Raw genomic sequence first — 11190 nt, forward strand, 5'->3', positions numbered from 1 at the left:
CGGCCTAGATTACATCATCACAGGATGGAGGGTACACGGGAGGGAGAGAAATAGACAAAGTGAAGGAGATAATAATGATCCTGTTCTCACATTTTTTTTTTAAACCCTTACCTTCCGTCTTGGAGTCATCACTGTGTATTGGCTCCAAGGCAGAAGAGTGGTAAGGGCTAGGCAATGGGGGTCAAGTGACTTGCCCAGGGTCACACAGCTGGGAAGTGTCTGAGGGCAGATTTGAACCTAGGACCTCTGGTCTCTTGGACTGGCTCTCAATCCACTGAGCTACCCAGCTGCCCCCTGTTCTCACATTTTGTGTTCTGTGTTTTCCTCCTCATTCCTAGCCTTCTCCTTTTCCCAAGACAGAAGGAAATAGGATAACGGTTAGATATGTGTTATTATTACTACACATTTCCATGGTCATCATGTTGTGGAAAAGACAAACATTCCTTACACTGGAGGAAACTTGGTGGACAGAGAAAGTGGAGAATGGCGTGCTTCAATCTGTGTTCAGACTTTGTCAGTTCCTTCCATAGCACCGGATGGCCCTTTTCATTACGAGTCTTTTGGAATGATCCTGGGTCCTGTGTAAACCTTAAAATTTCACAGATTTATGAATGTTAAACATTTTACTCCACACTGAGGAATCCTCAAATTCCCTACTAAGAAACATTCCCCATTTTGATGTGAGAACTCTCCAGGATCAGAAATGGGAGGACCTCTACTCCAACGGTACTTAAGACTGCTTTAGGGCAGAAAACTCCTTGCTAAACAAAGAAAGTACTTGGACCCATGCTTATAATAAGGCAAGGAGTTCTTTGAGCCAGGCCTGTTTTTAGAATTGATACAATGGGATGCTAGGTACCTAAAAGGGTCAGGCAAGTTCTCTCTTGATGAGATTAGTTGACTCAGCTGTGTTTTCTCTCCTTCAGACTTACTGAGGAGATTGGTTGACTTAGCAGGAATTCAGATGGGCAGTCCTTTGGAAAACGTCTACAGTGATTGGTAGATGTAGGGACTTAGGGGAGGTGACATGGGAGAAAAACCCCTATATAAGAAAAAGCAGAATCTCTTGAGGAGATCCTTTTGGAGAAATCCTTTTGGAGGATCTCTGATGAGGATCGCTTGGGAAGAATCTCTTGAGAGAGGCTCTGGAGAAGGGAAGCTCTTGGAGGACAATCTCTAAGGAGGTCTTGCTGGAGCTCCTCTAAGGGAACTCTGTCCCTCTGGAGGCTCTGGAGAGAGGCCCTTTGGAACAGTCTCTGGCTGGAAGGCTCTCTGGTGAAGTCAGCTGAGATGGAGCTGGCCTGGTATCACTAGTATCCTTGTTTAGGCAGACCTTGTGGTGAGTGTTAAAAGACTGACTGATTGATTCTCTCTCTTAAGACTCAGGTCTAGGCCATATTGGCTTGAGGCCCTTCATAATTATTCCTTTCCTACTCTTTCTCTAATTCTTCATTATATTATTAATTAAAAATCTCTATAAAACCCAGTTGACTTGGGTATTTGTATAATTGGGAATATTTCCCTGGTGACCACCTTATATTTGATTTAAAACCAAGACACCATAGTGAAACATATTTTCTGCGGTCAAATTTACTCACCCTCCCTTATATCTATCACAATTTATATCTTCCACCATTTTAACTCACTACAGTTTAAGACCTCAACCATTTTAAATCTCACACCTGGCATTGCTGATAATAGTGAAGTGATAAACAGTTGATCCTCATACATTAATCCTGTTCCTGTGTACAACCTTCTGGTTCTGCTCACTTCACTTCCCATCTCTTCATATAAGGCTTTCCAGGTTTTTCTGTGATCATCTTGTTTCTCATTTCTGAAGGCACAACAGTATTCCATTGCAATCACATCTCCTAACTAGTTCAGCCATTCCCCAAATGATGGGTTCCCTTCAGTTTCCATTGCTTCATTCTCATGAAAAGATTTCCTAGAAATATTTTTTTGACAAATATGTCTTTTTCCTGATCGTTGATTTCTTTGGGAATCAGAACTAGTAGTAGGTATTTCTGGATCCAAGGCTAAGTATGTTTGAATAGCTCTTATGGCAGAGTTTCAAATTGTTCTCAAGAATGATGGTATCAGTTCACAGCTCTACAGGGAATATATTATTGTCATAAATTTTCCTCATCCCCTCCAACATTCATCATTTTCCTTTTCTGTCATATTAGCACTTCTGATAAGTTTGAGGTGGTACCTCAGAGTCATTTTGATTTGCATTTAATAATTAATACTGACTGGGAACATTTTTCTGTATAACGAAAAATAGTTTTCATTACTTCAGCTGAAAATTGCCTCCACATATATTTTGACCACTTGTCAAATGAGGAATGCTTTGTATCCTTCTAAAATTGGCTCATTTCTCTCTAACTTAGAGAAATGAGGCCTTTTTCAGGAACACTTGTTATAGGTTTTGTTGTTGTTGTTGTTTTTCAATTTCCCTTCTAAACTGTGATATTGAAATCACTTTAAAAGACTGATATATATTAATTTAAGGTCACCAAGGAATTCAGCTATGTAATTCCTAAATGAAAACTCAAGTCAGCTGTCAACCTTTTATGGTGTTTTAATTACAAACAGGAGGAAGAAAAGTATTAGAAGAGAGAGAGAGAGAGAGAGAGAGGGAGAAGGGAGAGAAGGAAATAGGGCTTAAATACCCACTCTGCTTAGGCTGAGCCAAAGTGGGCCCAAGGCCCTGGATAGCCGAGGCAAAGAAAAGAGATCAGTCCCCATCACTCATGTGACCAAAATGGAGAACAGTCTGTGGGCTCCTCCACTCCAAGCACCAGGCTCCAACCAACAACCTTCTCCTTCCACACAGGAAGCCCCCAGAACTCCTGAGCTGTCCTCTACCTCACTTCCTGTCTCTCACATGTGCCAATTGTGGCTCTAGGTTGACCTAGGACCACCCAGAGGTCTGTCCTTTTTGCACATGTCTGTTGAAGGCCATATTCTCAAATAATTAAATCTTGAGTTTTGCTGCAGCCCTTCCTAATCTTGTTACATTGAGTAGGGAGGAGATTGTAGTTTCCAAGACCTGATTCTGTTATTCCAAATATCTCTATTGTTATTGATCTGGAAATAGCTAAATCCCATTTTCTAAAGAATGGTCTGAATAGGGTTGAGTAGTTTTGAAATTCACAAAACTCAGTGGAATTCGTTTTGTGGAAATTTTATAAAAGCCCTTTTTTACATGTCATAATATTTTGAATGCCTTCTTTGGTCATAATTTTCTTCTATCCATAGATCTGACAGATACACTATCCTACATTCCAGTCACTTGTTTATGTTCTCACCCATTATTTTTAAAATCATATGTCTATTTTTACTTTATTTTGGCATACAGTGTAAGGTATTAGTAGATGCCAAATTTCTGTCATGATGACTTCCAACTTCCCCAACAATATTTGTCAAATCCTGGGTTCTTTTTTCAAAAGTTAGGTTCAGGGACTTATCAAACCCTAGGTTACTGTGGTCATTTTCTCCTATATCTTAAGTGTCAAATTTATTCTATCAATCCGCTACTCTATTTCTTAGCCAATACTAGATTTTTTTTTGTTGGTTGCTATGTCATAAGACAGTCAGAGGCTCAGTAGAGTTAAGTCCTAGTCCTCAATTTTTTTTCATTAATTCCCTTAATATTTTTTTTCTAGCACTATGAAATAAATTTTAAGTAGCTTGATTCGTATAGCACTGAATAAGTAAATTAATTTAGGTCAGTGATGGCCAACTTTTTCAGCTTGGTGTGTCAAAATTCTCCAAAAAATGAGCATAACTTGGGTAGTGTATCACTTCAAGAAAAAAAAAACATAATTTCATGATATTTGTGTCCTCAGCATGTGGCCCCATACTTCTCTGTGGGTCATCAAAAAGGGATACATGTGTCAGTGCTGACATACATGTCATAGGTTCACCATCACAGATTTAGGCAGAATTGTCTTTTTTATTATATTAACTCAGCCGATCCATGAGCAATTAATGCCTAACAATGATTGTCAAACACTTTTATGTCATCACACTGTGTCAAGGAGCCAATAGAATGATCTTTCCCTTTCAGCAGAAAACTAAGAGTTCACACTTTTCAAGGGATCATTGAACTTGAATACCTTCTTCATTCAGGAATACAGCTTCATTTCTATTTTTCATCCACAGAAGGGGTGATGAGAGAAATTCTTCCATTTACTAATAATGCATTCAAAACTTTAACTTTATAGTCTCTCATCAGACATTTTCTGTTATTTTTCTTTTTCTTTTTAAACCCTTACCTTCTGTCTTGGAGTCAATACTGTGTATTGGCTCCAAGGCAAAAGAGTGGCAAGGGCTAGGCAATGGGGGTCAAGTGACAGGGTCACACAGCTTGGAAATGTCTGAGGTCAGAATTGAACCTAGGACCTCCCGTCTCTAGGCCTGACTCTCAATCCACTGAGTTACCCAGCTGCTCCCCAGACATTTTCTGAATCATAGTATGATTCAAAAATATCAGAGCAGTTCTTTTTTGTATCAAGTTTTCATTTTTGTTTTCCAGCATTTATCTTGATGATGCCAGCCTTATTGGGGACGGAGAGGTTTTTCTGTGCTTCATATAGTGTCTGGTACAAGGAAGTCCTTCATTTAACACATGTTAAACAGCCACAACCTCTAGTCTCAGACATGATGAAGTCATTGTGCTTTTTGTGCAGAATATCATCAATTCCCATAGAATTGGTTTCGTTTCATTCACCTTTTTTTGTGCTTATGTGACACTTTGCAAGTCATGTTCTGTACTCCTTTTTGGTCCATTCATCCTTGGATTAGACATTGAGCAATTAGTGGCAGGTTGCCATAGTCCAAAGCTTTTTTGTTTTTGTTTTTTTTATATGTTAGGTAAACAGACATCTTAGGTTATGCTATTACAAAAAGTAAAAATAGTTTTTAAAAAGTTCTTTTAATTTTGTTTGTAATTGTCTGATTTATGTAGCAATGGTTGTATCCCCTCCTAACAGTGATGTATAGGCTGGGGCAAATACTTGTGCCTGAATAGGTGGATGTCTAAATAGCATCTCAAATGGTGAGATGTGTAAATCACCTCTGGGTCTGATTCTGAGAAAAATAGGGCCAGAGGTAGAATTTCAGGCCAATTTAAATGAGTCTCTGTGCACAATTTGCCAGTCATGGATTTAAGTTCTTTATTCACTTGTTCAACTTGGCCAGAGCTCTGGGGATGATATGGTGTATTAAATTTAGCAGTTATCCCCAGACATGAATAAATTTGAGATAACACCAAATCAGTAAAATGAGTTCCTTTATCTGAATCAATTCATGCTGGCAAGCCAAAATGAGGAATAATTTCTTTCAAAAGGATTTTAGCAACAAAAGCCACTGTTGCACGACCAGTAGGAAATGCTTCAGGCCACTTGGTCAGTCGATGAACTATGACCGGACAAAATTTATACTGTCTAGCTTTTGACATAGAGATAAAGTCAATTTGTAGGTGCTCAAAGAGTGTATAATCAAGAGGATGTCCACCAAAGGCTTTTCCTCAAAAGGCATGTTGATTAAAGGCCTGGCATGGAGGACAAGCTGTACATACTTTGGAGGCAATTATAGTTATTCCAGGAGCTATCCATACTCTTTTAACAGAGTCTACAATGACTTGAGTGCCAAAATGACCATGTTTATCAATAGAGTAACAAATCTGGTTATAGAAAGCTCTAAGGAATAAGGGTTTGCGATCTGATGATACCCATATTCCATTTATCTGTTTTGCTTTAAATTTCTACTTCCCTTTTTCCACTTCCTTTTCATTATAAGAAAGGGGCTGCCATCTAGTGGCAGCAAATACCCATTGTAGCTAAGCAGGAAAGGGGGAAAAATAAAAGAGAAGAGAAGAGAAGGAAGAAGACATGAGAGGGGAAAAAAGGTAAGATACAATCAGTGCTCAGTATTGACCTCTAGCAGACAAGAGGCAGCAGTACAACTGTGAGGGGTTAGGGGTGTGGTTAGGGTCTACCAGAAACCAAAATGTAGGAGATGACTACAAAATCAAGTGGAGACCAAGATGGAAGTAAGGCACATTTGGTAAAGCAAGAAGGGGTAGGAGTTAAGCTGGGGTGGTTAAAAGAGGACTAGAACCCTCCCATCCAAAGCAAAGAGCCCGGTGGAGACTAGGAGGCAATCCGCTGTCCAGCAGGGAAAGGCCTTCTCTTCCATGCTGGCTAGGAAAAGGGAACCTTATACTCACCAGCTAGAACAGGGACCAGGGCAACAGAAGCCGCAGAAGTAGCATTGGGGTAGTCCCAGGGTGCTGCAGCTGAGTTAGCAGTTTGAGACAGTGGGGGAAGAGTGGGCCTGCTGCTTAACTAGGGTATGTCCAAGCTACAGGGAGGAATGGCCAATCAGGCTAATTGGGCTGCTCTCCAGGCCAGCAGAGGCTTCTCCACCAAGTCCCCTAAATTAAGGCAGCTGGGCCAGTAGGAGAGAGCTGGCAGGCCAGGGTGTAAAATATTCACAGCTGCTGGAAGCTCAGGAGGCAGGAGAGCTAGAGGAATGATCCACAGCTGGGTGGCTGGAAGAAGGGGGGGGGGGTTGTAAAAACTCCCAGCAGAAAAGCAGCTTTTGGTTGCAAAAAAGTAGCAATTTTAAACAGCAGGGTTGCTCAGCTTCAGCTGGGCTGCCAGCTTAAAAAAAAAAAAGCTCTAAGTTCTAAAGACCCTTTGTGGTCACAAAAAATGTAAAGATTAAAATTAATATTTAATACTCCAAGTATTATTTTAATACTATTTATTAAAATCCACTTAGAGCAGACATTAAAAACAACCAGAGAAATTAAAAAAAAAAAAAAGAAAAGCTAAAAACTGCCCCCTCCCTCACACTGATACCCACTCCCAGAGACCTCGTGGGTGGAAATGGAAACTCCAAAACCCCATCCATATAATTAGATGCACAAATAAGAAAAGGAAGAAGGGATTGTGGGAAATGTAGCCGCTAGTGCTAAAGATTCTAAATCAATAGGACATTAAACATACTTGTGCATAATGTAAATGTTCCAACAAACCAACAGACTAACACAGTAGGAAGGAGCCAACATATATAAACCTTAAGAAATAGGGAAAAAAATAGGGTGAAAAAAGGGAAGTTTTATAACCTACATAGTTAGCTATAGAGAAAAGATAAATTTACCTTAAACATACGAGGTCTTATAAAGTTATACATTGTGAGAGAAAAACCTTTAAATAAGTATTAGATATATAAGGAGTTGAGAAGAATTTTATGTTGGTCAAAAATTTCCATAAGACATTGTGATCAGATAGTTACAACTCTGTTGCATAGTTTTAGAGGTATTGTTAATTCCCAAACCTGAAATTTTTTATTGTTTCGAACCTTTGTGCCCATACACTTATCCTAAAATACCTTCCTAAACCCAAATCTTCATGTAGGAAGATAAGATAGATGTAAGCGTAAGGACACCTAATAGGTAAGGTTAAGATTTTCTATTTTGGGAGGGGGTATAAAGGGAATAGCATGGAGACAGACACAATAGCATATAGGTAAACATAAGGTAAGTAAGATTTAACTCACTGTGAAGAGTCAAGTTGACAACTTCTTGAAAGCCAAAAGGAAAATTTGTATGAGAAGAAATGGACTTAATCTGCCAGCAGAACAGAGAAGCAGATCTGGCAAACTGGAGAATTCTGGGAAAAGGAGAGGACATGAGCTGGTCTGGACCGTTGGAAAGATTCTTCTCCTCTCTGAGAAGCCACCAGGAAGGTGGACTGGGCAGATCTCTGAACCAGTATTTATCTCCTCCTGTGAAAGCTTGACCCAATACCCCAAGAAGACAACAAAGGGAATAGGACTTCAATTGGAAGCTATTCATCAGAAGATTTCCTCCAGATCCCCTAATGTCCTGGACTGGTTACATTTGCCAAGGCAGTTGAGAGCCAGGGCTTCTTCACTAACTGACTCCAGGGGGTCAGATCAACAAAGCCTGATCTGCCAGACTTTTGGGAGAAGGGATTCAGTTAGTTTAGAGATCACCTGCTCCCTCTTCCCTTCTGCCCCATCCCTAAACTCATCTGCCCTATCCATTACCTTGTTCCCTTAGAATAAAACAGTTTAATAAGAACAAGTGACTGACTCCATCACCTCTAGAGAGACTTGAAGTTGGGGGGAGGGAAGTGACATCTCTCTCCCCAGGGAGAGGGAAGCTAACTATCAAGCTTCTTTGATCAAGGTCTCTGAGGGAACAGAAGTTAAGGTCATGAAAGGCAACCAGAGTGGGTTTTGTCAGGGAGAACTGAGAGGAAAGACAATCCATCCCACCTTCACCCTTCTCTACTTGACTCAACTTCATCTTTACCTCACTCTGGTCCTGACCCAGCAGGGAGGGAAGACTCCATTCTCTCTCTGCCCTCATATTACAGTTATATTACAGTGGATGATAACAATTTCTTCCAATGACCATGAAGGTGGCTGTTGCAGAAGAGATGGAGTAGATAGAGCTTTGTCAGACATCAAAGATGCCTAGTTTATCCACTGAGCTCTAAGCCATTACCAGTCATGCTTACTTTTTGTCTTGCAACTGGATTTCAATGACTGGAGAAAAGAGTGAAGCTAAAGACTTTTTTCCAACACTATGTCACTTAAATCTAATTCATTTATGATTCTAAACATCACCCAGGGATGTCTTTGGTACTCTTGAAAAATGAAGGACAAACAACAAAAACAATAAATTGGGAAAAGCACTGACTCAGAGATCCTGTGCCAAGAACCTAACTCTCATATTTCCTGTGTAACCTTGGGGAAGTCACTTAACATCACCAAGTCTCAGCAGACACACCCCAATTCTTGATTATTTCTTTATCAATGAAATGAGGGAATTAAACTAGATGGCTCCTGAGGTTCCTTCCAACACTAGATCTATGATCAAACATATTCATCCAGCTGACACTTATCCCTATGGCATGGGGTTGAATATCAGAAAGAGACCAAGGACATGAGACCCACACAGAGAAAGAGGACAAGAAGTCCCTTTTGGGGCTGAATATCTTTTTATTCAATCATCAGTGTGACCCCAAGTTACCTGGTTTGTTAGAGGAAGCCATTTCAAATACTTACTCATTTGACTCGAAATCTCCCCCTCTGGGCATGGAGAACAATCAAAGCAGCAAATGGGCTCTCCTTCCCTTGGGATGTTCTGGAATCCAAGGGCACAGCTTTCCCTGCACACAGCCTGGGGAGACTAAACCATGATGACAGAAGAAAGTGTTGGCAGGTTTTAGGCTATAACAGATAGCAATGTTGATTACTTTGTGAGAATTTATATTTTGGGGAGATGCAAAGAAATCTAATTTTTTAGAAGAGGAATCAGAATTCTCCATGGCCCATAAACCAATAAGCACATGCAGTAGCATGTCCATGAGACCAGAATTCAAGAGATCTAATTATTATTCCCATTCATCAGTAGCAATATAATTTTAACTGAAAATGTCCTCTGCTTCAAATTCTTCATCTGGAAAAGGAGCTTGTTAGACATCAAAGAACTCTTTCATGAATAATATTCTGTAATTCTAAGTGTAATTTCTTCATTTAAAAGACTTAAAGGCATCCAACTGAATAAAGATGCCTACACTTAATTTTAACCTTATTAGAGGTAAGGTACACATAGTTGAAGGTTGTGATAGTTGATTTTTCAATGAAAAGCAAATAGTAAATCCTGTAGTAATTTAGTAAGTTGAATTTGAAAAAACAAATTATTTTAGAATATTCAGATATGAAGTTAATATAATTAAATAGATAAGTTAAGCTCATTATTTTGTTCATTAGGTTGAAATTCACAATGACTGAATGACTTTGCTTGAGCTAAAGTCAAGTGAATGGATGATTTGGCATAATGCAAGCTATGAAATATTGCACAATGTGGGAACATCAGGTGGAGTGACTACTTGCTATTTATTTCTGAGATCTTCTGGGAAGGGAGGGGTGACAGGCAACAACATATAAAACATTCCAGTTTTCCATAACAATATGGTGTGAAAGGAAATTCTTGGTTCTCTGTCTATTCTGAGTTGACACTTGTGAAAAGGGAATCCTTTATTCTCTTTGCCTAGTTGGAGTTAACACTTTGGTTAACAATAAAGTATATACCTCACTAGATTGTGAAGATAGGATTAACTCTCCATTCTCTAATTTTGAATTAATCAACAAATAAACTCATACTTAACCCTAAAGTAAGGGAAGTCCACAATCTCTTACTACAGGAGTTTACACCTCTAAAAGGAAGATAGCCCTATTTAACCTTAAGTGGGGAAAGGTCTGCATCCTGGGTGATAACTCAAAAATTTGTGAATCCAAACTGGGTGACAACTCAGAAACTTGCGAATCCTATGATGCAAGTTAACAGCTTCAGAGGTGGGAAGTTGATCCCAAAGCCACTGCCCCCTGGGTAGTGCTAGACAATTTGGAAACTGTGATTGGTCCCTGTGAAGAGGGGAAGGGACAAGAAGCCACCATAAAAGCCATGAAATCTTTTGGGGCAGTCCCATGAAGTTGAGTCTCAGGGAAGCTGTCTCCTGGAGATAGTCTTCTAAGGAGTTTCACTGGGTACTGTGAGATTTAAAATGGTTGAGGTCTTAAATTGTAGTGATTAAAATAGTGGAAGATATAAATTGTGATAGATATAAGAGAGGGTGAGTAAATTTGACCGCAGAAATATGTTTCACTACAGTGTCTTGGGTTTTAAAATCAAATATAATGTGGTCGCCAGGGAAATATTCCCAATTATTCAAATACCCAAGTCAATTGGGTTTTATAGAGATTTTAATTAACAATACAATGAGTAATCAAAGAAAGAGAGAGAGAGAGTAAGAAAGGAATAAGTATGAAGGGCCTCAAGCCAATATAGCCTAGACTTGAGTCTTAAAGAGAAATCAGTCAGTTTTTTTAACACTCACCACAAGGTCTGACTAAACAAGGATACTAGTGACACCAGGCCAGTGTCCTTCCTCAAAGAGTCTTCCAGCCAGAGATTGTTTCAAAGGGCCTCTCTCAAGAGCCTCCAGAGCTCCTACCCCAGAGGGACAGAGCCCCTCAGAGGAGCTCCTCCAGGAGCTCTCCTTCAGAATGAGATTTCCTCCAAGAGCACTTCTCCTCAAAGAGATCTATCTCCAAGGAAAGAGCCCTCAAGCATCAGTCCTC

This window comes from Monodelphis domestica, chromosome 3 (genome assembly GCF_027887165.1).
Source record: "Monodelphis domestica isolate mMonDom1 chromosome 3, mMonDom1.pri, whole genome shotgun sequence".
Lineage (NCBI taxonomy): Eukaryota > Metazoa > Chordata > Mammalia > Didelphimorphia > Didelphidae > Monodelphis > Monodelphis domestica.